This window comes from Strix aluco, chromosome 5 (genome assembly GCF_031877795.1).
Source record: "Strix aluco isolate bStrAlu1 chromosome 5, bStrAlu1.hap1, whole genome shotgun sequence".
Taxonomy (NCBI): Eukaryota; Metazoa; Chordata; class Aves; order Strigiformes; family Strigidae; genus Strix; species Strix aluco.
This window is the reverse complement of record NC_133935.1, coordinates 88,462,946-88,486,085: the sequence shown is the minus strand read 5'-3', so window position 1 is coordinate 88,486,085 and position 23,140 is coordinate 88,462,946. Positions and strand designations below refer to the sequence as shown.

Sequence of the window (23,140 nt, the reverse complement as noted above, 5' to 3'; positions counted from 1 at the left end):
CAGCAGAGTCAGCTGGAGCTGGCTGCCCAGGACCGCGTCTCCACGGATGGACACTCCACCACCTCTCTGAGCAGGCTCTGCCTGTGTTCAACCACTCCACAGTAAAAACCTTCTGCTCAGTTTCCTATATTTCAGTTTGTGCCCACTGCCTCTCCTGTCACCAGGCACAACTGAGGAGAGTCTGGCTCTACCTTCTTTACTCCCCCTGTAAGGGATTTCCACACACCGATGAGACCCCCCCCACCCTGAGACATCTCTTTTCCAGGATGAGCTGCCCCAGCTCTCCTCACATGACAAACGCTCCAACTATTAATCAACTTCATGGCTCTTTGCTGGACTCTCTCCACTACACCCATGTCTCTCTCTCATCCCTGGGGAGCCCAGCACTGGACCCAGCACTCTGGATGCGACCCCCCCACCAGTGCCAGGCAGAGGGGAAGGATCACCCCCCTTGACCCGCTGGCAACACCCTACATGTGGCAGCCCAGGAGGCTGCAGCCCCCCAAGACCCCAAGGTCATTTGTTGTAGAGCTGCTTTCCAGCTGCCGGGTGCCAGCCTGCACCGGTGTGCGGCGTTACCCCTCCCCAGGAGCAGGGCTTGGCACTTCTCTTGGCTGAACTTCACCAAATGCTACTGGCCCGGCTTCTCCAGCCTGCAGAGATCCCTCTGTATGGCACCTCTCCCAGTTGGGTGGCATATACAGCATCCCAGAAGTGCTTCATTTCATCCTTCCTGAAGGTATGCTGTTATTTGTCAAGGGACAGGTAAGTACAGATCACTCAAAAAGGGAAGAATCAAGCTTTTGAAGATGCAAGTCCTTCACAACTCCAGTTCTGCACTGGAGGTGACCACAACAGTATTATGCATTTAAGAGCAGGAATGAGTCGTTAGTGAATCTGTTCTAAACAACTGAAGAATATACTCCAGGCATTAACAACCTCTTTGAAATAATTCTCTCTCCAGTTCCTACCAATCACCAGCTGGTGTCTGTGAAGGGATTTTAGCCTAGTCAGCCTGATGGAAGTCTTGGTGATGTTTTAACCCGCTCTGCACAGAGCGTGCATCGGAAGTTAGCATCTTCTGGACGTATTTTAATGCCTCAAGTTCTCTCCTGCTGCTAAGACCTTGCGCACCAACAGCACTCAACTACTTCTTTCCCTCTGCTGTTGCACGCACCGCTTTGGTTTCTTGAGGATTTAACTGCTGTGGCCTGTCAGAAGCCAAGTGCTTGCCAAGCACAGGCTACCTGGGCGCAGCGTTCTGTATTACACCACTTTGGCACCGAAGCATCGACACAGTGCTGCTGCTCTGCACACCCGCACCCCAGGCTGCCATCCCTTCAAGCCCCACTGCATGGCCTGTCCCCAGTACGAGGTTACTGGTTGTTACTGGTTGGCTCTAACTGCCTCTGCAGTTCATCGTGACCCACACGGCCAGTCCCCGCTCTGTGCTGCCCTCACCTTCCAGCCCCACGAGCCCATCGCTGCCAGTAACCCCCCACAGGCGAGGTGGCACAGCACAGCTCAGCCCCGGCCTGGCACCACGCCTTGCTGTGGAACTACACCCACGATACAGGTAATCGTAGCCTGCTGCGAGTCATCTCTTCTTTGGGTTCAGAACGCCCAGAACCTACATTTCAGTCTGTCAGGGGAAGAAATTCACGAGCTACTCAATTATTTCTAGAGCTCACTCTCAACCTCTTCAGGACCCTACTTCAGACTTCGGGAATACACTCTCAGTGCTTGTTTCCAAGACTAAACAATGCCAATAAAAAATTTCGTCACTCATCTTACAACACAGCCAAGATTAAATCAAAGGTCTGTATTGATTCCTCTCACATTCACACAAAGCATGAAGATCAGTGAAAAACCCCAACAGAGGAAAGAAAAAGCTTGCTACAAACACTATAGCTCAAGAAGAGAGATTTTTTTCAGATTATTTTGAAATTATACCTGAGAAGTCTGTGGTTCTCCAGACAAACTGACACAATACTGGTGATTTCCTGCCATATCTAATAAGCACTGGAGCTGCTGAAGCCCACCACTACACGGAGAACAAATAAATCCCTTTCAGGCAGTCACGCATCTCCTTCCTACCAGCTATACTTCTCCTTTGAAGTAGCTCTCCATGGAGCCACAAGAAGGCAAAATAAAAAATAGAAAGTTAAAGGCAGGAAATACAGAACGCCTCTTCACCAACATTTTACTTCTTTCTAGCCCACCTAATCTGTAATTTGGAAGGACTCAAGGCTTCATTAATACGCACTGCTCCAAATTCCAATCGGTATCATGTCCGCCCTTGGTAGTCATGCTATCTCTGACAGTAATAGCAAATTCAGCCTTATTACAGAGGAGCCTCTCTTACCTGAAACAATGTTTTTCTCTTTAGAAACCTCCTCGCAGACACCCTTTGAAAGCCAAGTCTTGGCAGGCTTTACATCAGTCCCTCCCCGAGCATAAAAGTGTCACATCAACCCAACAACAACAAAAATAGATGTTATGGAGCGTTATCTGACGTGCTCCACATGCTTTCACAAGTAATGCTAACATGGGTAGGCATTATTTTAAGTACAGTCTGTTGCAAGCAATAAAGCCCAAAGCATGAGAGTAAAATAGCAAGATACACATCTGTCTTCTGCACGTATACAGAGCCTTAATCTCCCAAGATCAAACATTTAGACAAATCTGTTCCAACCTTAGTGCCACACTGAAACTGTAGCTTAATACTACAATGAAAGATTAAGCACAAAGTCATGAGAAAAACAGAAACCAAGGTTTGGGTTATAGCCTGTGAAATAAGTAACAGCTCACGTAGCAAACCGAAGTAGGCCTTAGGCCTAAGAAGGCAATTTTACAAGCAATAGCTGCAGGAAGTTACGGAACTAAGATGAAATGAGCAGCTGTCCTTAATACAGCAGCCTGAATGAGTCCAAACCAGCCTTCTCTGTCCCCAAATTAAGATCATGCAATGAGCCCATCCTTGCTCCAGACAGCTAGCTGTAGGTTTAGTGAAGATCATGTCCCTTGGCTTTATATATGAAGGGTTCTCTTAATCTGCAAGAGGTGTCACTGAAGTTTCAGGGCACCTTTAGGAGTTGCAGGACACAAATAAAACAACTATTTTATCATCAGAATTTTACATAAATATATTCACATTCATCACTATTCTCTGTGTTCCCTTCCCTCACTCATTTGCCCAATTCTTTTTTATAAACCCCGAATAAAAGGCAAAGCAGGACAGACTAGAGTTCTCAGAGGCAACGATGGTTCCAGCAACCGTCCACACAGCCCCAGTTAGCTCATGCATCCCAAGGGACATCCAACTCTTACGACCTCAGCAATTTCTGCCAAGCTCTGATTGCACATGTGCACATCAAAGTCTCAAGAACATAAAACACAGAAATGAATTACAGCCTTTATTCCCTCCTACAACAGCATACAAAATTGTAAAGGTCTCTGTTGTACTCAGCTAGCTTTGTACTTGGCTATTATCTTAGTACTGGGATAACTTAAAACCAGTGAAAACCAGTATCTTATACTGTGTTTCAGTCTTAGTAAAAAAATGGACTTAGTTTATCATTATTTTACTGCTTTGTCTTCCTTCCACCCCCTCCAAGTCTCAAAACCTTCAGAGGTGAGCAGTCAAACAGGAGCTTGTTTTGTACAGGTGAAGGATGCATCCTGGGGGGGAGGCAGGAGAGTACTTTGCCTAGAGGCCACTTTCAGAGCAGGCAGCCAGCAAAGCTTTCTCGAATGGCTTGTCAAGGTCTTCTGGAGAGGGAGCAGCTTCCTCTAGCGAGTGCACCCCTGAACCCCAGTGCAGATCTGCTGCTGCCTTCCAAGCTCCAGCTACCCCGGAATGGAACGGACAGGTTATCATCCCGCCAAGCACAGGCAAACCCCTCCTGAACAACGGACGAGTCAAATCTCCCCACTGAAATTTTTCACGCTACATCAACCTGGTATCCCAAGCCCGTGGTACCAATTAAGCAGAAGGCACAAGACACTTTATTAATGGCATCTTCAGGAAAGATTCAGCACTATGGAACCCAGCGCTGTATACTCAGCCACAGTTCTGGAGAGGCCCGTGCCGCCCGCAGCAGTGCTGAAACCCACCCTGCAGCCAGCAGCACCGGCCGGCTCTTAACTCCGCTCCTCCTTTTGCTCTGGCACCAGCTCTGCAGCTCCTTCTCCCCAGCCCTCTCCTCGCCATGTGTGGGCACAGCATTCTCCCGCCACGCTGGTCAGGGTTTGCCTTGTGACACTCTCCCCCCCAAGCATCAGAAAAGAGGGGAAAATCTGTCCCAAAACTGTGGTGTACAACCTCAGTGGGCACCTGCATCGCACCACAGTGAATACACGGGGAAGAAGATGGAAACACTGAGCAGAGGATTCTGTTAATCTTCAAGCATTACCATATAACTAAAGATGTTTCAGCTTCCCAAGAGATTGCTTAGCACGAGCTGTTGATTGAAAACACTTAGATACGCTTATAATTCTCAGATAAAATTTATTCTTAACCAAAATAGCATCTCACCAGTTAGCCAAGAGCCTCCTTTTGTTTTCCTCTTCTGAGCTAGCGATCTGAATTTCTTCATTTTTTTTCTTAACATCTAACTGACAAATGAAAGAGACATCTTCGTTTACATTCCTTGGACACGAACAGTAAATCACAAGTACTGCAGGAGGGAGTCTGGTATACCAGCACAGTAAGGGGCTGTGTTGGGTTTTTTCTTTTAATAAAAAACTGCTGCAGGCAAAAAATGATGAAGGCCTGTCTGTTGTACAAATACACACACAAAATTAAGAGCTACTTCTAATTATTCTGTGCTTCTGAAGTTCTCTAATAAAGAGATGATATCAAGAAGTACTTTGTTTTGATGATCAACTTTATCCTCATCTAGTATCTAGTTAAACAGCCTTCTAATTGACGCCCTACCCCATGCTAAGGACAAAATTTGCACAGCTTCTTCATTTAAATGTTACGTTTTTAATTAAATTCAACACACCCAGACACTGAAGAAACTGCAGTGCTTCAAAAAACGCAGGAAAAAACTAGCCAGAAAAATACACCAAACGCACTGTGAACATAATTGCACAAAAAAGGTCTTTTTTTTCTAGGTCAGTCAAAAGCATACGGAGCTATGAACTCCACAGCCTTCTAGCTTCCCATCATCTATAAGGACATAATTATCTCAACATTTTTAACCTGTTCTTCACTCAGTCACGAATAATTTAAGAAGATTAATAGTCAAACATGTCCAGTTACTACTCTGTTTACGTAGCTCTCAAGTTGTCTCCCCCATGGAAGCCCCATCAGCAGCATCTGCAAGGGACCCCAGGGGGGTTTTTGTGCTTTAAAGATTAACCTTTAAGCATAAGATTTGCAACTTGATTTGAATATTAAAAAGCTAAAAGGCAATCATTGTTAAAACAAACAAAACAAAATCATCGGGGTTTTTTAAGTGTCAATTTACATCTTTTGCAGGACTCCTCAGACACTCCACTCCTCATTCGCTGGCACTGCTTACATTAATAAACAAGGCTTTGATGCCACTTAAGACTGTTTACTACATGTTGTTTGAGCAACAAATTAATTTTTTTTCCTGGATCACCACAGTTAAACCCTTCAAAAATAATTATTAATAATTAGACTATTATCTCAAAAGTGAGATGCTGGTACTTACTGGAGCACACAAGCAGCGTTTTTCAGAAAACCCAGTTTGTCAAAGTCATTTACCACACTGAGCTGTGGACCCTGGATGCTTTCTTTGTTGCTGCACACAGAGAACAAGGCAACATTACAAAAGAAACATCATTCTGCTCAGAACGTTGGAGAGCGAAGCAGCACCATTTGCAAACTAAGATTTCCTGTTGCGCTTCACAAGAAGATCAAGAGCTGTATGTTTCGGATACACCTATTTTATCAGTACCATGATGTCCTCAAACAAGCAAGAAAAGCAACTGCTTGCATTCCTTTCATGGTCCTTTATACAAGTTCAAAGCTTCAAAACTGCATTTGTGTCTCTAGCTACCTTTTTCGCATGCTGCAGTTTTTACCAGAATATTCTGCCATTGTGCTGTTGTACCAACCAAACTACAAGGAAACGAGGCACAACATTGCTTTGTCAAACTGTAACAAATCAGTGCCTTAAAACAGGATATTAAACAACATATGCATTTTAATTTTCTTAATCTTTCAGGACATCATATAGACACAGTCCACACAAAGTTTACATAGTTCTACAGCTAAAATAAATATTAAGACACTTCAGAAGAAGAATCTTATATATGACTATGGACCACCAGCCCGTTTTCCCTCTGTGGCACCACTTAAACTGTATTTACGGACTAAGCTTCATCTGTCAGCAAACATCTTGAAAGGAAAACAATCATTTGGAAATTTCAGACCCACCCTTTGGTGTTCAACGGGCTTTACCTGGACAAATAAACATTAAAGCTCAGGTTGCTCTTGAAATCACAAGCCAGAATGACATCAGACTGATGTTAGGCCACAGTTTGCTGTGTATTTAAACCTGCACTGCTGAAAAGAAATTGTTTTCCTTTTCCATGCAGTATTAGCAGAAAAAAAAAATTCAGCTGAATCACTCCCCCAAACTGGTTCACAACATAAGCTGCACAACTGCTTGTGCCAGCAAGGAGGGAGGGTAGAGAAGTGACGGCAAATGGGCATGAGCAGCAAGAAGGGGACAGCTTTTTGGCAGTAGTGCCAGCTTAAATGCACATCAAACTATGGCTCTGAGCACAAATTCTAAGTAATAGTTCACGCTGTAAGTAAATGGCCTCAATCATAACCAAAACCACTAATAAAAAGCACAGATTCTGTAACAGAAAAGGTAAAGATTTCAAATTATTGAAGAGGATGATATTTATTTTTCCCAGTTTAATAAAGAATGCTGGGGACTGTATAGACTTTGGGAAAAGAAATTAACATCAACCTTGCACAAAAGATCATCAGTAAATATAAACGAGAATGCAAATGATGACAGCAGCAAGAACAGAGTATCATCTCAGTGATCACCTCAGACTAGCATAAAACCTCGTGTTCAAGCTTGCTTGGTGTTGCAACTAAATATTCATTTACGAGGAGTCATCGTAAGATATTAATTTGCATATAACACTCAAAGTCTGTTTGAGTAACAATTCCCAAGTCAGAAATTCAGTTTCAAGCAAAGCACGCCACAAGCACCAGAGACGTTTGCCCCGTTGTGGCAAAGACAAGCGCTCCCCCCCATGCCAAGAGCACTCACTGCCATCACTGTCCTAAGAACACCCCAGCACCTCAACAGGCCTCGCAAGCAACTCGGCTTGAGGGAAATCTCTTCCAGTTAATTTAAAACCTGACGTCTCAGACTATGAAGAATACAGACAACTGTCATTCTGAAGATGAGAGCGCTCTTTTTGCTTTCTACAAAGTCTCAAAGTAAGGTGTGGGTTTCTTCTCAGCTGGAAAATACCACGGTGACACTTTAAGTAATGTTCTTGTTGCTTCTATATCCGAGTAGCACAATAAAGCACCGTGTTGAGATGCTCCTCCCAATTTAGCAAGCCAGTACATTCACATGTGCAGGACAATGCTGCACAGCCACCAGCTCAAGTTTCGAAAGCAGAGAAGGCAAATCAGCCCCGCACGGAGCTGGCGGTGAGGTAACGGGACTCCTCCAGCTCGGCAGCTCGGCCACGCATTTCTGCGTCGCGCTCAGCCGCACCGCGCAGGCGGAACCTCAGGAGCCTAAGCTCAACTGCCCTCCACTGCTGCACGGAACGGCCCGAGTAACAACAAAGAAGTGGTGAGGGAAAGGGAAGCATCCTAGGTTCCAAGTAAGAAACACCATTACAGAGAAGCAGCTCGTGGCATTCAGGCCCTGAGAGCAGGCAGCACCTCCTGCCTCACAATCAGGTACAGAAAAACCAGGCCGGGGCTACAGGAGCATCCGGAGGGTCTTCCCTCAAGCCCTCCAGCGTACTTCACAGCACGGCACGGTGGTGTGCAGCATTGCCCATAAACAAATGGTTTAACAGGTAAAATACCCACAGTAACTCTTGGCCTAATCGATATCCCTGACATCAAGCTTGACGAGTTACATACACGCCAAAAACTGAACAAGAAATACATTTAGAATTCCACACGTATCATCGGACTTCCCCTTGCTTTTTTTACATACAGCAGATCACCCAGTATGGTTTTAATCTTCTCTGCCCTGCTATTTTCTTTAATCACATACCTCAAAATTGTCTCTAACGCATAATATTTTGCCATTTTCAGGCATAGCATCCATTCCAATAATTATACTTTCAATGTTATTTTGGCTTATGACTTCACGCACTGAGACAAATTTTCACAGACCTTCCATCAACACTGCCTGGTCTTCCCCCATCTCTCCCCCATCAGGCAGCCTGAGTTTAAACCAGCCAATATACACAAATTGCAGTGATTTCCTTCCAGCAAGAATTGCCTTTCACGTATTAAAACTTAAACACATAGGTCAGCAGAAGACAGATTCTTTTCACCAAGGGCCTTTGAGATCCTCCCATTTCTCCAAGCACTAGGTCTGCTCTTTGGTTGCTAGTGATTTGGTAAAGTTTCTGCTTTTCCCAAAATAACACGTTCATGACCATGGCACAGTCCACCAGCTCTAAACACAAACCGTGATTATGCAACAACATTTTCCTCACATGGCAAATGTCTACTGTGACTCCTAGGTGATTCAAGTTTCACTTCACAGTTCCTTGTAAAAACTCAAGCATACATCCAAACCCCAAGCACACACTAAATATTTTTACTTGCTCTTCTCTTCTAAGGCTAAAAATAATTAAATCGCTTTGTTTTTTGGGAACTGCAACACTTCATTCCAACATTTTCTTCCAGGTATTTTAAAAAATAGCACTTATAAGCTCACTTCAATTGAGTAAAAAAATTTCACTCATGAAAGATGAAGTCGGAGCAGTGAGGTTTTTTTCTGCAAGACACAACACTCTTTGCCAGCGCTGCTATTTAAAATGGAGGGGAAAAACAGGTCCGGGGAGGCCACGGACACACTGGATGAAGGCTGCCACGCTGAAAGCACTACAGATATTAACACTAATTACTTGTAACAGTCATTTTAAAGGGACTTCAGTTAGCTAAGACAAAGATGACAGAAGTAACAGGAAAAACAGAAGTAGTGAAATTAGCTGCCTATTTTGCAAGAGGAAACAGTGGGTACAGTGTAACATCAATGAACTCAAATATGCATTTATTCCTGGCACTGCATCCCTAAAACATTACACGTCTTTCTGTAAAATTTGGCATCCTCCAGCCCCTTCATATTTTTGTAAACTACTCTGCTACTTCAATCTTGAGTCTTCACAAAACTCAGACACATGTAGCAGTCTCTAGGGCTGGTCACAACTAAATAGTCTTTAGAGAAAGTGCAAAGCAAAAACTCAGTATTTAAATTTACTAAAAGAGTGATAAACTTCTTTTCAGCTTAGGGTCCTCTTCATGCTAAGCACTGAAGAAACATGGAGAAATGCTGCACCACGGAGCTTTCTGCTTATTTACGACCCAAACCAGGCAGACAACACAACGTATAGCTACTCCTCTGGCTAGCATCTGTATGTCTCAAACAGAATCTGGAAAACCAACTGTGCTGGTCATGTATATGACAAAAACTTAAGTTTGTTTTATTGTATTGGTCTTAAATAGGTATCTATATGATTCTGAATCATTTACAGACACTGTTTTCGACCTCAAACTTAGCAGTCGGCTATGAAAGAGGAAGAAGATTCATCAAGCAGAGCTAAGGGCACAGCCCATTGCAAAACATATCCAACATCTCATCCAACTCATAACCCACCAGGGGCGAGAAGGCAACCTCACCGAGACGAGGAGGTCCCCATCACAATCTCTGCCTAGCGCCTTGAGTCCTCTGCAATAGGATGTCTCGCCTAACGTGTAGATATTTATACTATGGATGACTAATCTGAATTAGTCACCCAGACTCCCTTTGCAGTAGGAGAGAAATGAGCACTTCTACAGCAAAACTCTGCTCTATTTTAGACTTCTGCATCAAAAGAAAATAAGCATCTGTTTCTCGCCATTGACTAAAAAAGGAATCCTAAATGGTTACCTCAGAAGTAGGCATTTACATCATAGATGTGTGAACTTCGGTGAGAGGTCTCCAGCCCCTTGAAAGGGAAGGCAGAGTCTGAAACACAATGTTAGGAGGGGAAAAAGAAAAAAAGGTTTAGAAAGTCATGGAAGAAAATAAAAAAGATAAAAGAAAATTTAGGATATATCATGGATAATGTAATGTTAAAAAGTAATATAGTAAAGGACTGGGAGAATGCAGAAGTAGTAAAAAAACAACTGAGCACTAAGAGAAACGATCTTCCATATTTAAAACAAAAAAAAAGGGTAACACACAGTAGAACTAAGTTGAAATCCATCATTTAGTATTTTCTAATTTGTTAAAGAGAATGCTGAGTGAGCATCTGTTGAGCATTAATCGGGTACTCTGGCTCAGGAGCTGAGGTCCTGGGACTCTGAGGATGACCTGGATATTCCATTCACTAGGCTTAGTCTAACACAGAATCATGGCTTTTGTTAAGACTGCTGCAGCCCTGCTATTCCCAACCCCTTCATACTTAAACTGCCTGGCAAACGTTCCAGCAGCGGTGCTCATCTGTTCCTACCACGCCTGTTAGGTAAAATAAACCAGCAGAAAATGAGCAGGGGAAGGGGGTTAGTCTTCTGACAGGGTGAAGGGGGGTAGTCTTCCGACAGACCAGCTCCCTGGAACTATGGGACCAGCACTAACGCAAAGGGACAAACCAGGAATGTGCTGCACCCCAAACTCAAGATTAGTTAAACTGAACCACACCCTATTTAAATCCAGACGGGGAGAGACCTGCTCTTTTTACTCTTCGCCTTCCCGGGTCACACGCTCCTGCATCCTCCCTTGTGTCAGCGGTGTTTATGCAACTCCACATCGAGCTGGTTGAGGGAGCTGATCCAGCTGAAAACTGCTCCCTCCATTCAGGGCTTGGGTTCAGCCCGTTCAGCCCCCTGAGGCGCCGACCACACAAATATTAATGCCAACACACGGCAACCTGGACTCAGGCCCACTGCTGTCACGGTGGAACTGTGCCCTTCGTCCTCTGGCCTGGGCAGATGGGATACAGTTTTCAACCTGTTAGCTTACAGGCTCAATTATCCTTCTAAAAAACAGAAATCCGACCTAACAAGAAAGTATTATATTAAATGGCACACCAGCGGATCTTCTGAAGGAAGAAAATGAAAAGTAAATAGCTAAAGAAACACAACCTTTCTTATCCCACCCCGCTGCACGTGAAAGCAAGAAGCTGAGACAATCCGTAAGTTTTGCAAGACGGTGAGGAATGAAAAGAAAGGAAGAAATTGGTACGCGGAAGAGAATCTAAGTCGCTTATCACAAAATGTCAAGGCATAGCCCATCATGCATTTTCTCAGCTAACATAATTAAGTCTACCATAGAAAAAAATCAAAGACAAAACTGAAACTGAAGTATCTTGTGTTCTATTTCCTTCTTCCTTCCTGTAGGTTGCAGCAAGAAAAACCATCTCCACTACTGCAGTCTTCGCATTTTTTTGCCTTTCTCTCAGTAAGCAGTGCCAGCCTCTGCTTTGCTGCTATTGCTCCTAATTCTGCCAAACAAAATCAGAATCAAAGTGACTTAATAGTTATCAGTGTCACTGCAGGCCACAATGCTCTGAATAGCAGCAAACTGCAGAACTGAAATAAAATTCAAAAAAAAAAGACAACTAGCACAGGCATACTGGAAAGAACAGCAGAGACATTTGCCAACCGAGCACAAACCTTGAATTCAAGTCATCAATATGTTTGGACAGTTTTCTTTGCAAACCACGCAGCTTGCCGACCATGCCACCTACCAAACAAAAGCTGGTGAAAGTTTCTTATTTAGTCTAGGTAAGGAAACTGTTCTGAGCTCTGCCTCTTTGACTCAAATAACTTCTTGAACTTTGCCATTTAACCATAATGTTATTTTCTCACACCTTCCTGTTTCCCCTTCTGTCCAGATAAGATTGCGTCCTCAAGCACACGACACCGACACAACAGTAAGAAATTCAGTATTTGCAACGCAGTGACACCCCGAGGCACCGCTTCAGGGATGGGCCGCCCCGGTACCGAGCACCACGCACGCACCACGCACGCCTACAGCTCGGCCACTGCCCCGGAGAGCTTACAACTCCGGCACGGCATGAGAAAACAGGTAGACACAACTAAAGAGAAATTGTGGGGGAAAATTAGTAGCAGTCACTGTTCAACAGCTGCAGAGCTTCCATGCTCAGGCTAATGATTTTAACTTCCTTCTTTTGACATGACGTTCTCCTAAGCTAGCTCGTCCTAATTTTGCTGACAACCCCCTTTCCAAAGCTCAGTGCCACATGGTGTTTAGTTTGAAGCGACCCCTGCCAAAGATGACAATTTTAGTTAGGCTTCAGGCATTGCTATGTAGTCATTTATTATTGTAGCTACTCGCACTGTCTCAGCTTTATCTAGAACTAAATGGCATTAATAAGCAAAAAGAGAGAACGTCACTTAATTCAGCCGGTGATGTCAAACTTCCCATTTGCAGACCTGATCCCAACGCTGTGTAGGCGATGCGTGTGGCATTCAAATTCCACAAAAATCTGAGCTTCTTTTAGGCGGAGATTTTTAACCTTGGCTATGAAAGCCTCATTTCCCAAGATAACTAATATTTATTTGCCCGAGTTTACCCCCATACCAGAGTTAACACGCAGGTAAAAATAGCCAAGGCATGTAATAATAATGTCAATATTGGTTATTGCACTGCTGACTGCTTTAGCAGATCAAAACAAGGAGCAGAGAAAGTCCATCACAGGGGGAGGGGAGGATGGTGGGAGGCATAAAGACAGGGAGACGGAAAGAGAAAAGCGCAATTAAAGAAACAAGTGCTCTAGAAACATAGCAGCGGACAGAAAAGACAACATACTTTTGCTTCTAATAATATTGAATCAAAGACGACACTTAAGTTCCTTTGTTGCTACTATTGGTCACACAGAGGCCACATTCTTTCCCTGATCCTTATATAAACCCACTGACATCTGTAGATTTTCCGTGAAAAGGAGGTAACAAACAGTCAAAGCGATTCCCCAGCCCATAAAACATAATTAAGAACAGAACTGTGTTACCCTATAAATAGGGCTAAGAGTAAAAGACTGCTGCTCTGAACCATGGCTCCATATTTGACTGCTCAGATGGAGAGCTGACATCATTCATTAATACAGTCTATTAACTCTGCTCTCCTCAGTTAGTTTCTCAATAATTTTACATCTAGCAAAACAACAAGACCTCCCACAAATATTCCTCCCTATAAAGTTCTCAAAAGTTCTGTCAACTACCCGGCTCCTGCTCTGCTCTCAGCTCGCTGACCTCATCCGTCTCTCCTGTGCCATTTACACCCAAGGTTCCCAGTTATTCTTGTCATTCTACCATTGTTTCAGAAACATTTACTATAACAAGATACTCTTCTATTTCTCGGCATTCCAGTTCGCCCATTTTTATGGCTGAGCCTATTAGACTCTTCTAGCTATTGCCCTTCAGGCACTAACACTTCAGACTCCAAGCCACTGTGTTAAGAAAACATACTACTTGATTATGTACGTGCAGTCATTTTCCCTAACATATAATCTACAGCTTTTACACTTACACTTCTACGCACCTTATTATCAGAAACACAGAGTTGGAAAGCGCAACCTGTTCCCCGTGCCCTGAGCTCTCCTCAAACATAACACCTTCCTTTGCGGAAATTCTTCTGTCCCACTGATGCCTGACTGTATCTCACGGAGGGAAACAGTTTGGGTTTCCCTTTGACACCTCAGCTGATAGCCACTAAAACTCAGGAGAGGACACGAATGAAGCGTTTTCCCTCCACAGAGCACGGAACCATCAGCTATGCCTGGGATATCTCCCCACCAAAGAGGAGGGGAAGCGTAACTAAATGATTCCTCCTTCTAGCTCAGGATCGCACTATCTGGGGACAGCGAGAATTTAATTCACTCCAGCTGACTCCCAGTCCAACCAGCAAACTGTGAGTCAGGGGTGGGGGGAGCCCCACGGAGCAGCTCCGCCAGCACCCCTCTGCGGGAGGGGGGCTGCAGGGCTCCAGCCTTCCCCCACAGGCAAGCACTGCAAAACAGGCTGTGCCGCTCGTGACAGCGGCCTGGAGCTTTCTAAAAATAATTTAAGCCCACAGACTGAGGATGCTTGCTTACCAGGAAAAAAAAAAAAGCCTAAAACATAAGCTCTTAGTTTTCTCTGTTATTAATTTTTGACAGTCTCCAGTTTCTGAACTATGAACTTGGAAATTCAACCTGTCCCTCCCACAACACAACCACGACTGAATTCACTGAATACCAGGTTCAGAAGGCGGATGCTTCAGAGCTCCCTGCCAGCTCCAGAACAAATGCTCGACATCAGTCGCACTCTCACAGCCTGAGGTTTGCAGGAACCTCCCAAAACCTCAGCGCCGTTTTCTGCACCACCTGTCTGAAACCATTCTGCTACAGACCCAGCTCTTCCCTGAAAGCTGCTGCAGCGCCACACATTTTCCACGATTTCTAGAGAGGACATTGTCCTAGGTCCCGGGATTTGCAGCATAATACAAAGTACAAAAGTCACCAGAAACGTCTGCGTATCGAACACATAAAAAACAAAGCCTTCAACTTCAAGCCATTTTGTTTTTATCCAACCCCCAGTCATCTTCTCCTGAGCAAATGTTTACTGGTATCGCTCAAACCAGTACAGATCATTATGTGTTCCTATTGCACGTTCCAAAATTTAACTTTGCTTACCATGATATCACCATTGGTTGCTATGGAAATTGCTATACTACCCTCCACCAGATTTTTCTTACCACTGAAGTATTTTGGCAGACTGTTTGCTCTTAAGTGTCAGAGTAATAAGAGAAATCATAAATGTTTATTCTCCCATCCTTAAAAAGGTGTTTTGTAACAAAAATCTGCTGGGAAGTGATTACATGCTTGGCTTCAAACATGTGTAGCTCTGGACAGGACTGGAATCAGAACTTTCTCCTTTGTTTTTTGAGAGAGAAAATAAAGTACATTATGAAAACAGGCTTCAATTTTTAAAATATTAATTTTTAAGTGGAAGATCAAGATATGAAAAATACCACAGGGCCCTCCAAGTTCTCTCAGTTTCTCTTTTTCACTTCCTAGTTTGTTGTTTTGTATTTTTTTTTTTAACTGGTGCAAAACAAGGCCTTCAAATTAGGAAGGGAGCCCTCGGCAGACTCGTCAAGAAGTCATCTTTCTGTAAGATTACACGCTGTAGCAATTCCATCAGTGGCTGCAACTCCTAACCTAGTTTCTGTACATTAATAATGCCACCACAGTGACATTTACTTTCACATACTGCCCATGCGAAGCCGGCAGGGTCCCTCGCTCGGGCTCCGGGCCCTGCACACCCGAAGTCAGCGGGTCCCCAGGAGGCTGACCCCCACCTCTGACCTCGCCCTCACCACCTCTCCCACCAGCTGCAGTAATTAACCACCGGCTAAGCACGAGTCCCGAAAACCTGGACCCCCGCACTCCCATTACCAATCCCCACCAGCTCGAACCCCTCTTCCGAAAAAAAAACCAAAACGAAAAAGCAAGTTCTGACACGCGCAGAAAGTCCAATTTAACCCAGATATCGCATGAAACGACACGGTGGGAGTCCGGCACGGCCGAGAGCAAAGACTCAAAAATGGACCTCTGTGATCAGCGCGGCCAGCACCAGCGGGGCCACGAGCTATTTAAAAACCCCAAAAAACAGTGAAAAACAAACCAGGGGCAACCGGACGCGGCCCTGCTGCCCAGGCAGCGCTACGGGACCGGTGACCAACTCCTCCCGGCGGCCCGGGGGGTGGGAAGGGGCTGTCGCGGTGCGGCCGAGGAGGCCGAAGCGGAGGCGGCGGCAGGGGAAGGAGGCGGCGGGCTGGCGGGGCGGCAGGCCGCGCACCGCCTCCGCGGCCCGCCGGGCCCAGCGCCCCGGCCCCGGAAGGCGGAAGCGGCCCCACAGCGGGGCGCAGCCCGCGGCCCGGCCAGCCCCAGCCCCGGCGCGGCGGCGGGCGGGCGGTGACAGCTCGGCGGCGCGGGGCGGCGGGCCCGGCCGCGGGTCTCACCTGCTGGGGGTCCGGGCCTGCCCTCCGCCCCGCGGCGAGGCCGCTGGCACGCTGCCTGGCTGCGAGGGCCGGCGGCCCGGCGGGCATGGGCCGCGTCCGAGGCGGGAGCGCGGCGGCCGGGGCTGCGCTGACAGCGGGCGGCGAGGCGGCGAGCTGCGGGCGCTCCGGCTGCCTCCAAAATGGCGGCGGCCCCGCTGCTGCCCAGAGCCGCGCGGGGGGGGGCGGGAGGGGAGGCGGGCCCGCGCGCGGGAGGGGCGGGGCCGAACGGCGGGGCGGGAACCGGGCCCGGGGGCGGGCCCGGGCGGGGTGGGCGGGGCCCACAGCAAGGGGCGGGGCGAGGCGGGGGGGCGGGGCATCGCGCCAGGGTCAAGGTCGAGGTCAAGGTCGGGGCCCGGTGCGGCGGCCGCAGCCTCGGGGTCAGGGTTGAGGGAGAGGGGACAGCCCGGGACAGCGCTCTGCGGCAGGGGGACAGGGCCCATAGTCCCCGCGGTGGGCGAGCTGCGGCCCCCTCCCCTCCCGGGGTGGCTCGTGGCCTCAGGGTGGGTGGGGGGCTCGTGGCCTCGGGGGACACAGGCCCAGGATGGGAGGAGGGTGAGGACATGGGGACAGCAGGAGCCCCTCTGTGGCCACCACCGGCAAGTAACAGGAGGCAGGTAACAAGGGCCAACCCCCTTGTTCCCCAGCCTGGGGTATCTGGGGAGAAGGCCCGAAGGGGGGGGGGGGCGGGGCTGGGCACTGGCATGGGGCTGGGGGGGGGTTAACCTCGGGGTGACACGGCCCACTGTGTCCGGGGAGGTGGGGGTGAGCGTGGGGGAGAAAGGAAGGAGCGTGATGGGGGGAAAAGAGAAGGAGGGAAAAAGGATGACCCAACCGATAGGAAAAAAACAGTTTTGGGCAGAAAGAGAGCTCTCAGTCCTGCTGGCTTGCTGGGTGCAGATTTCATCGTTGCCTTGCCCAGATTTGTCTCATCTGTCAATAAACTGCTTTCCAGGTGCCAGCATCATGCAGGAACTCACCAGGAACCGATCCGATTCTTCCCGTCCTTCCACAGTGAATTCCTGTTGTTAGATTTACCACTCTGGCTCGTCTTCCTCGCCGGTCTTACTTAGGCCTTGACCCTGCAAATATTAATACATGTGGTTAAAATTTAACGCATCTGCTTCAGAACCTACGGACAGGTCAGAACAGCCATGGTGGCAAATGTGCCCCGTGGATGGAGGTGATAACAAGGGAAAACGGGGGGTTTGCCAGCAAGGCATGTGAAAAAAACAAACAGTTTTTTACTGCCCTGGTTAACTATAGGGGTTTGGGGGTTTTGCCACAGAAATACCACCCAAAATTCCACCCATGACTAAATGGGCACAATTTCTAGTTTATGCATGTTTTTTCACCATAAGAGCTTGAAGGCAAGGGCTCCAAGAGTTTATACGGTACCAGGGTGGGAATTAATACTTTGTTGGCTGTTAACAAGGAAAATAAATAGTACAACCTCAGAAGTTTCATTTCTCTATTTTGTCCGTTGGAGAGTAATGAGCTTATAAAGCATTTTTTGTGGCTTGTTGTGGCTTCTGGGGACATGACGATGGCTATCCGAGCAAATCCCCAAGTCTCCCAGCCCTCCCCAGAGTGTATTCATTTCCCTGTGTAGCGCAGGAGGGCTGGGGCTGTAGACCCTGTCTTCTCCAGTTGAGTACCAGTCTGGGAACAGGTTCCTCCTGGTCTCCTCCAGCCCTACAAAACACCCCAAAATACAGCTGAACTCTCTGGGCTTGGCAGCAAGCACGGGCGCGGGCTGCCAGCTCACCTCTCCCCGGCCAGGACGCAGGCAGGTACAAGAACAGGGAGAGCTACTTACGCAGGGAAAATAACCCGCGGGTTTGAGACCCTGGTTGTTTTACGAGGGCGGCTACACTCCGCTGCGAGCGAGCTGTCGGTCTCTTCTGTGGCTGCTCGTGCTGACATGCAGATGCTGAATACAGGTGTGACCTCTTTCCTGTTCAAACAGATACAAAAATCAGTGTTTGCCTACTTGTGCACATATGAAAAGGCAGTAATTTTAGGTTTCGCATCCTTTGCTGTTGGTAAAATCCACACCGGGGTGTACGTAGTGAAAAATATGATCATGTTATTGTCCTCTCGCCAGCGTTTCAGCTTTTCTGAACAGGAAGAAGCTGATCGTTTAGTGTCCTTCCTCCAACCGTTTTAGCATTTCCAGGACAATTGTTTATTGAAATTCATGCTGTCCAGTGTCCTTAAAAACACGCATCTTGAATGATCTTAGGATTATTTAGCTTCTAATACAGCAAAAATATATTCAGAAAAGGACTGCCTCTCGCAGTTTTATAGCAAAATTCCTAAGGATTTTTACCGTTTTGCACTAAACTAGTACGGTGATCTCACCGGGTTACAAAAACGTTAATTCACTTTTAAATCCTAATGCCTGTGAATAAGAAACAGCTTTGCCATTTACATGGTGCTTTCTATCAGCCTGGTTTCCCCACTGATCGTTCCAAAAGTCACGCAGAATGAACAGAAAGGAGGAGCGAGGTACAACAGTGCCAGCTCGGCTGAAATTAGCCGGGATGGAGCCGCCGTTCTGGCCGGTGACCTCAGTTCTCCCCGTCTTGGAGAGAGGTGAAGCAGCAGCGTCTGCCTGCCATTGTGCTGGGTCAAAAAGTCTCCGTGGAACAGCAGCACAGCCGCCAGCTCCCTGAGATAGCGAAGCTGTCACCGTGCCAGCCGGTATGTCATTTAGCCTATTGTCGAGGCTAACAATAACGGATACGGACAATTTAGAAACAATCCAAATCATGTAAGCGCGCAAGGTATAAAACTCAATCTCACAGGTGGCCAAACGGGCCCTGGAAAGGCACAGTATGATTCACCCTGCTGCTCCCGGCGAGGACAAGCCCCTCACCGGGATTCCACTCCCTGCGCTGCTGCAGAACTAAAGCTGCAGCTCCAGACCCACACCACGCCGGTCCCGGGGCGGTTAGCCCTGCTTTGTCGGGCTGGCACCCCGCCTATTAGCATGTGTAATTGCATCTTCGTCCCATATGCAAACGTGCAGTCTTTGGACTATAAGCCTGGTGAACTGTCTCACTTTTTTTCTACACACGGAGCATGTATTTCACAACCAAAACTATGTTGTTAACATACACCTCTGAGCTTGAAAAGCTGCCACTCTCTAACTCAAATAACTGATTTGCACATCAAGCAGTCAGGACACATTAAATCGTGTTTTGTTGTGCTACTTGCTGGACCACTTGCTAGCGAGGGTTTGTTCGTCTCTTTGAAGCGTTGAACCCTGTTCTAAGGAAGTTTCGATTCTGAATTTGAAGCTCAGTGAAAAAGCACAAAAAAACCCAGAGTTTTTGTCAGAAATCCAAAGACCACTGCAGTGAAGATTTGGGCACAGTACGGATACTCGCGTCTTCAGACCCCCAGCGCCATGAGCATGTCGGGCCTCAGACCCTGAGCAGAGCTCTCCAGCTCTGGAACCGGAGGAACGAGACTGAGCCTTACTAAGATTCACACCTAGAGCAGGATTAGGCACAGAGTTTGCTAGGAGGCTGCACAACCAGAAATAGGATCGATGATCAAGAATGCTGGGCTCTATTCCTGGCTTAGAAATGAAGTGTGATCTGGTGCCTAGAACAGACATTAGATCAGGATCACCAGGCTACAGGTTTGACATTAATTCAGAGAAACACTGAAGGGAGGAGGGGAAGAGTCTCAGTTCATTCTGCCCGAGTCATAGGCTCTTTTCCTGAATATAATTTGTGTGTTAGGTTTTTCAAACACCAAGAATTATATTTAGCTGCCTTTTGGGGCAAGTTATAAGGCCTTGTTCAAATAACAAAGCTCTGAAGTGCGCAGAATATAAACAGCAATCAGAAGCGAGGCTGGCGAGCTAACATTTCTTGGCTTACAGCATATTGCATGTGCCTCTAGTCTGCAGGGTATTTATGTTTCTCCTCTTGTCTGGGAAATATTATCCTGACTGGCAGTGCAAGAGAAAAGGCAGACAAACTGAAGCTGAATGCAAAATATCCTGCAAAATCTGGTAGGCCGGTTGCTCTTGAGAGCTCTGATGCAAAAGATAATTATAGATGAAAGTGTAGCAACCGCTGTGGTTAAGGTTGCGAAATGTTCTATTTACTCAGGTTGCTTAGGAGCCGTGCAAAAACGACCCGCTGGCCCTGCGCAGCGCAGGATCTCCGGCAAGGCCGGAGCTTTGGAGAGGATCAGATCTGTGGCCTTCTCCGGTTCTGCAGAACCTTTATTGCCCAAATATGGGCCAGGAGCATATTGGCACTTAAAAGGCTGGAAACTGTGGGCCTGGGAGTCGCTGTTTCGTAGAGACCGAGCGCTCAGAAGGCCCAGCCCTCCACGCTGAGCAGATTAAATTCTTCTCTCGGAGAAAACACCACTTCGCAGCTTTCTCTGGAGAAGCCGGGAGGAGCCCAGGACCAGCCCCCTCCCCACCCCTCACAAAAGGGCTGCAGAGCCAGATACCCATCAGGGCTTCGAGTCTTCCCTGGTTTTGTTTCAAGACAAGCTGAGGAAATTAATTATAAAAGCTCTTGTGTTTAGACAACATTAAACCAAAAATACTCTGGGGCACGTCCTCAGCTTGTGTAAATTGTCAGGAGATATCAAAGTAAAGATCAAATGCCAGGCCTTCCCGCAGATATCCTGTGTGTGTTATGACACAGCAGCTACGCGCCGTCAGAAACTGTTTCCCAAACAGCAGCCTCGTGCAGCACAGGAACACCGTGGCCAGGCTAACGATGCGGTGGGACCGTCACATACTGTGCGAACCAGCAGCACCCCCTCGGATTTTTAATTTTTTTTCCACTTCTTTGATTACCTTGATGTGCTGTTTCTTCATGCTTAAGCCATGTAATCTCCTCTGGATTGTATAAACGTAGCTGTGGCCCTTTATTAGGGTGCAGAGGTGCTACACTAACACAAATAATGACTTGCAATATTAAACTGTTAAGTAATATTATTATTTGTTATAAGTTCTCGGCATACTGTATCCAAATATGCTACATTACTTGTTTTATATTGTTATGTCCAGTCATACAGCTGTCACAACACGTGCACATAAGGAGAACAAACTCTTTAATCTACTATTGTTGAGGACTTTCTTCATCAGCCAATTTTGCCACCACGATCACATGAAATGTTGGTGAAGTCTCTACAGAAGTCCAGCATAACATATACACCTACTTCAGTCCTATTTATGATCTCAGAAAAGCCTTTTTCTTCCTTGCTAAACACATAGGACAAGTTACCAAAGCAAGCAAGTGAAAAAAACTCACCAAGGTTATACCTGATTCTTGCCAGAAAAGTGGCATGATGAAAATATAAGAAAAATAACCTGAATAAAAAAATACTGGACATTATTTGCCCCATAATTCTCTGTCGCATAATAAAAATCACCGTTAGTCTTATTCCAAGGGGTCTCATGTAGCTGATTTCACTGCAGTCACACATACATTACTGGCTTGCCAAGCAGAAGAAAATTTACTGTGAACAAAAAGGGTAATGAAAGTCCTTATAACTCTGAGAAGTATAAAAATGATAGCTGAAAGACTTAATGTTGAAACACACACCTTTACTCTGACCGGGAAACTATCATAGGCACAAAGTCGGCACAGATCCAAGATCTCTAGTTCTCTCTTCACAGAGGCAATTTCCAGGAGTCATGTTGCAGGATAGGCAAGTATTGGAATCCTAAAATGAGTTTTAAATGTATCAGTATGTTGGACATACAGCCAAAGGAAAGGTCGTAAGTTCATCTTAGCAGTGAAAGGATCAATCTCTCTCTGTGTATCTAATAGTTCAGGTTAATGAGGCAGATTTTCCTCTAAAATCAAGTAAATCTGAAACAGTTCTATTGGTTTTGACAGAACTACCCCCAATTTGTACCTTTAGGTCATGATGCAGTTTATCAAGAAAGCACACAGAAACGTGTGCATCTTTCCCCATAAAATGAGACAACAAAACTTTGGTTTAGCCCAGTCACGAGGCTTTATGGCCAAGCTCACATGGCTGACGTCAGGACTGAGGTTACTGCTCCTGTGAGAGAACACCAGCTTGTCCGTCACGTAACTCAGCAGACAAACCCCTCTGGGAGGCCTGGGGTGCAGGCGGGGTGCTCGCAGTCGGTGTGAGCCCATCAAAGTCAGTGCTGCTGCAGACTCTTTCTTGCACTTTCTCTTTACAGTGGCCCTAGTGCTTATCTGCTCCATGACTGAAACGGGCTGAACAGTAGCCTAGCAATAAATAAGCAAAAAAAAAAGAAAAAAAGAGAAGCGAACAGGTTTTAGCCAGCCCCTCAGGAAACCTGATATGAAACTCTTATCGCTGATATTTTAGCATTTCCTAGATGTCACTGTCCTCCCACCCTGAGCACTGAATTAAATGTGAGAAGGAAGCAGCTCATGCCATAGACTTCACATGCCTTAAATCCAACAAAAACGAGCACGTTGAGGTCCCAGTTAACCCTCTGCCATTTCCTTCGGGGAAAGCCACCCTGTGCCCAGCACGGCTCTGCTGGACACCCCTCCGGCCCCCTTGGCGGTGCGGGGGGCAGCACGCCCGGGCCGCCCTCCCTCGGCACCGGCACCATTCCCAGCCTGCCGGAGCCCACGGGCCGGGCCCAGCCGCGGGCACGGGGCCTGGGCAGCTGCCCCGGTGCTGCAGGCCGGGGTAGGCCCGGGCCGGGGTAGGCCCAGGCCGGCCGGGCCCCGGCGCTGCGGCCCGGGGCGAGCAGGGGGCTGGGGGGTGAAGCGCTGGGGAGCGGCAGCCCCTGGCGGGGCGCAGCGTGAGGTGGGTTTAGCGGCCACCGCTTCCCCCCACCCCCCGTGGTTTGGCCGCCGCCGCCGCGCCCTGCGGGGCACAACCCGCCCGCCCGG

General features: G+C 47.1%; 1 protein-coding gene across 7 annotated transcripts in view; it reads right to left on the bottom strand.

Annotated features, from left to right (window-relative positions):
• Positions 1–23,138, bottom strand: part of PPP6R2 (protein phosphatase 6 regulatory subunit 2) — a 125,538-nt gene extending 102,400 nt beyond the window's left edge. For 2 of the 7 annotated variants that reach the window (XR_012623685.1, XM_074828168.1), the window contains exons 1-3: positions 18,067–18,178; positions 17,228–17,329; positions 10,134–10,211 (exon numbers count right to left, since the gene is read on the bottom strand). The gene's annotated coding sequence lies outside the window, so the exon portion shown is untranslated. Of the gene's footprint in view, positions 1–10,133; positions 10,212–16,211; positions 16,359–17,227; positions 17,452–18,066; positions 18,205–21,835; positions 21,957–22,270; positions 22,499–22,686 lie in introns of those variants that run through there. The other 5 variants (XM_074828164.1, XM_074828165.1, XM_074828167.1 and 2 more) reach the window with 5 other exon arrangements.
• Positions 23,139–23,140: the final 2 nt, after the last annotated feature.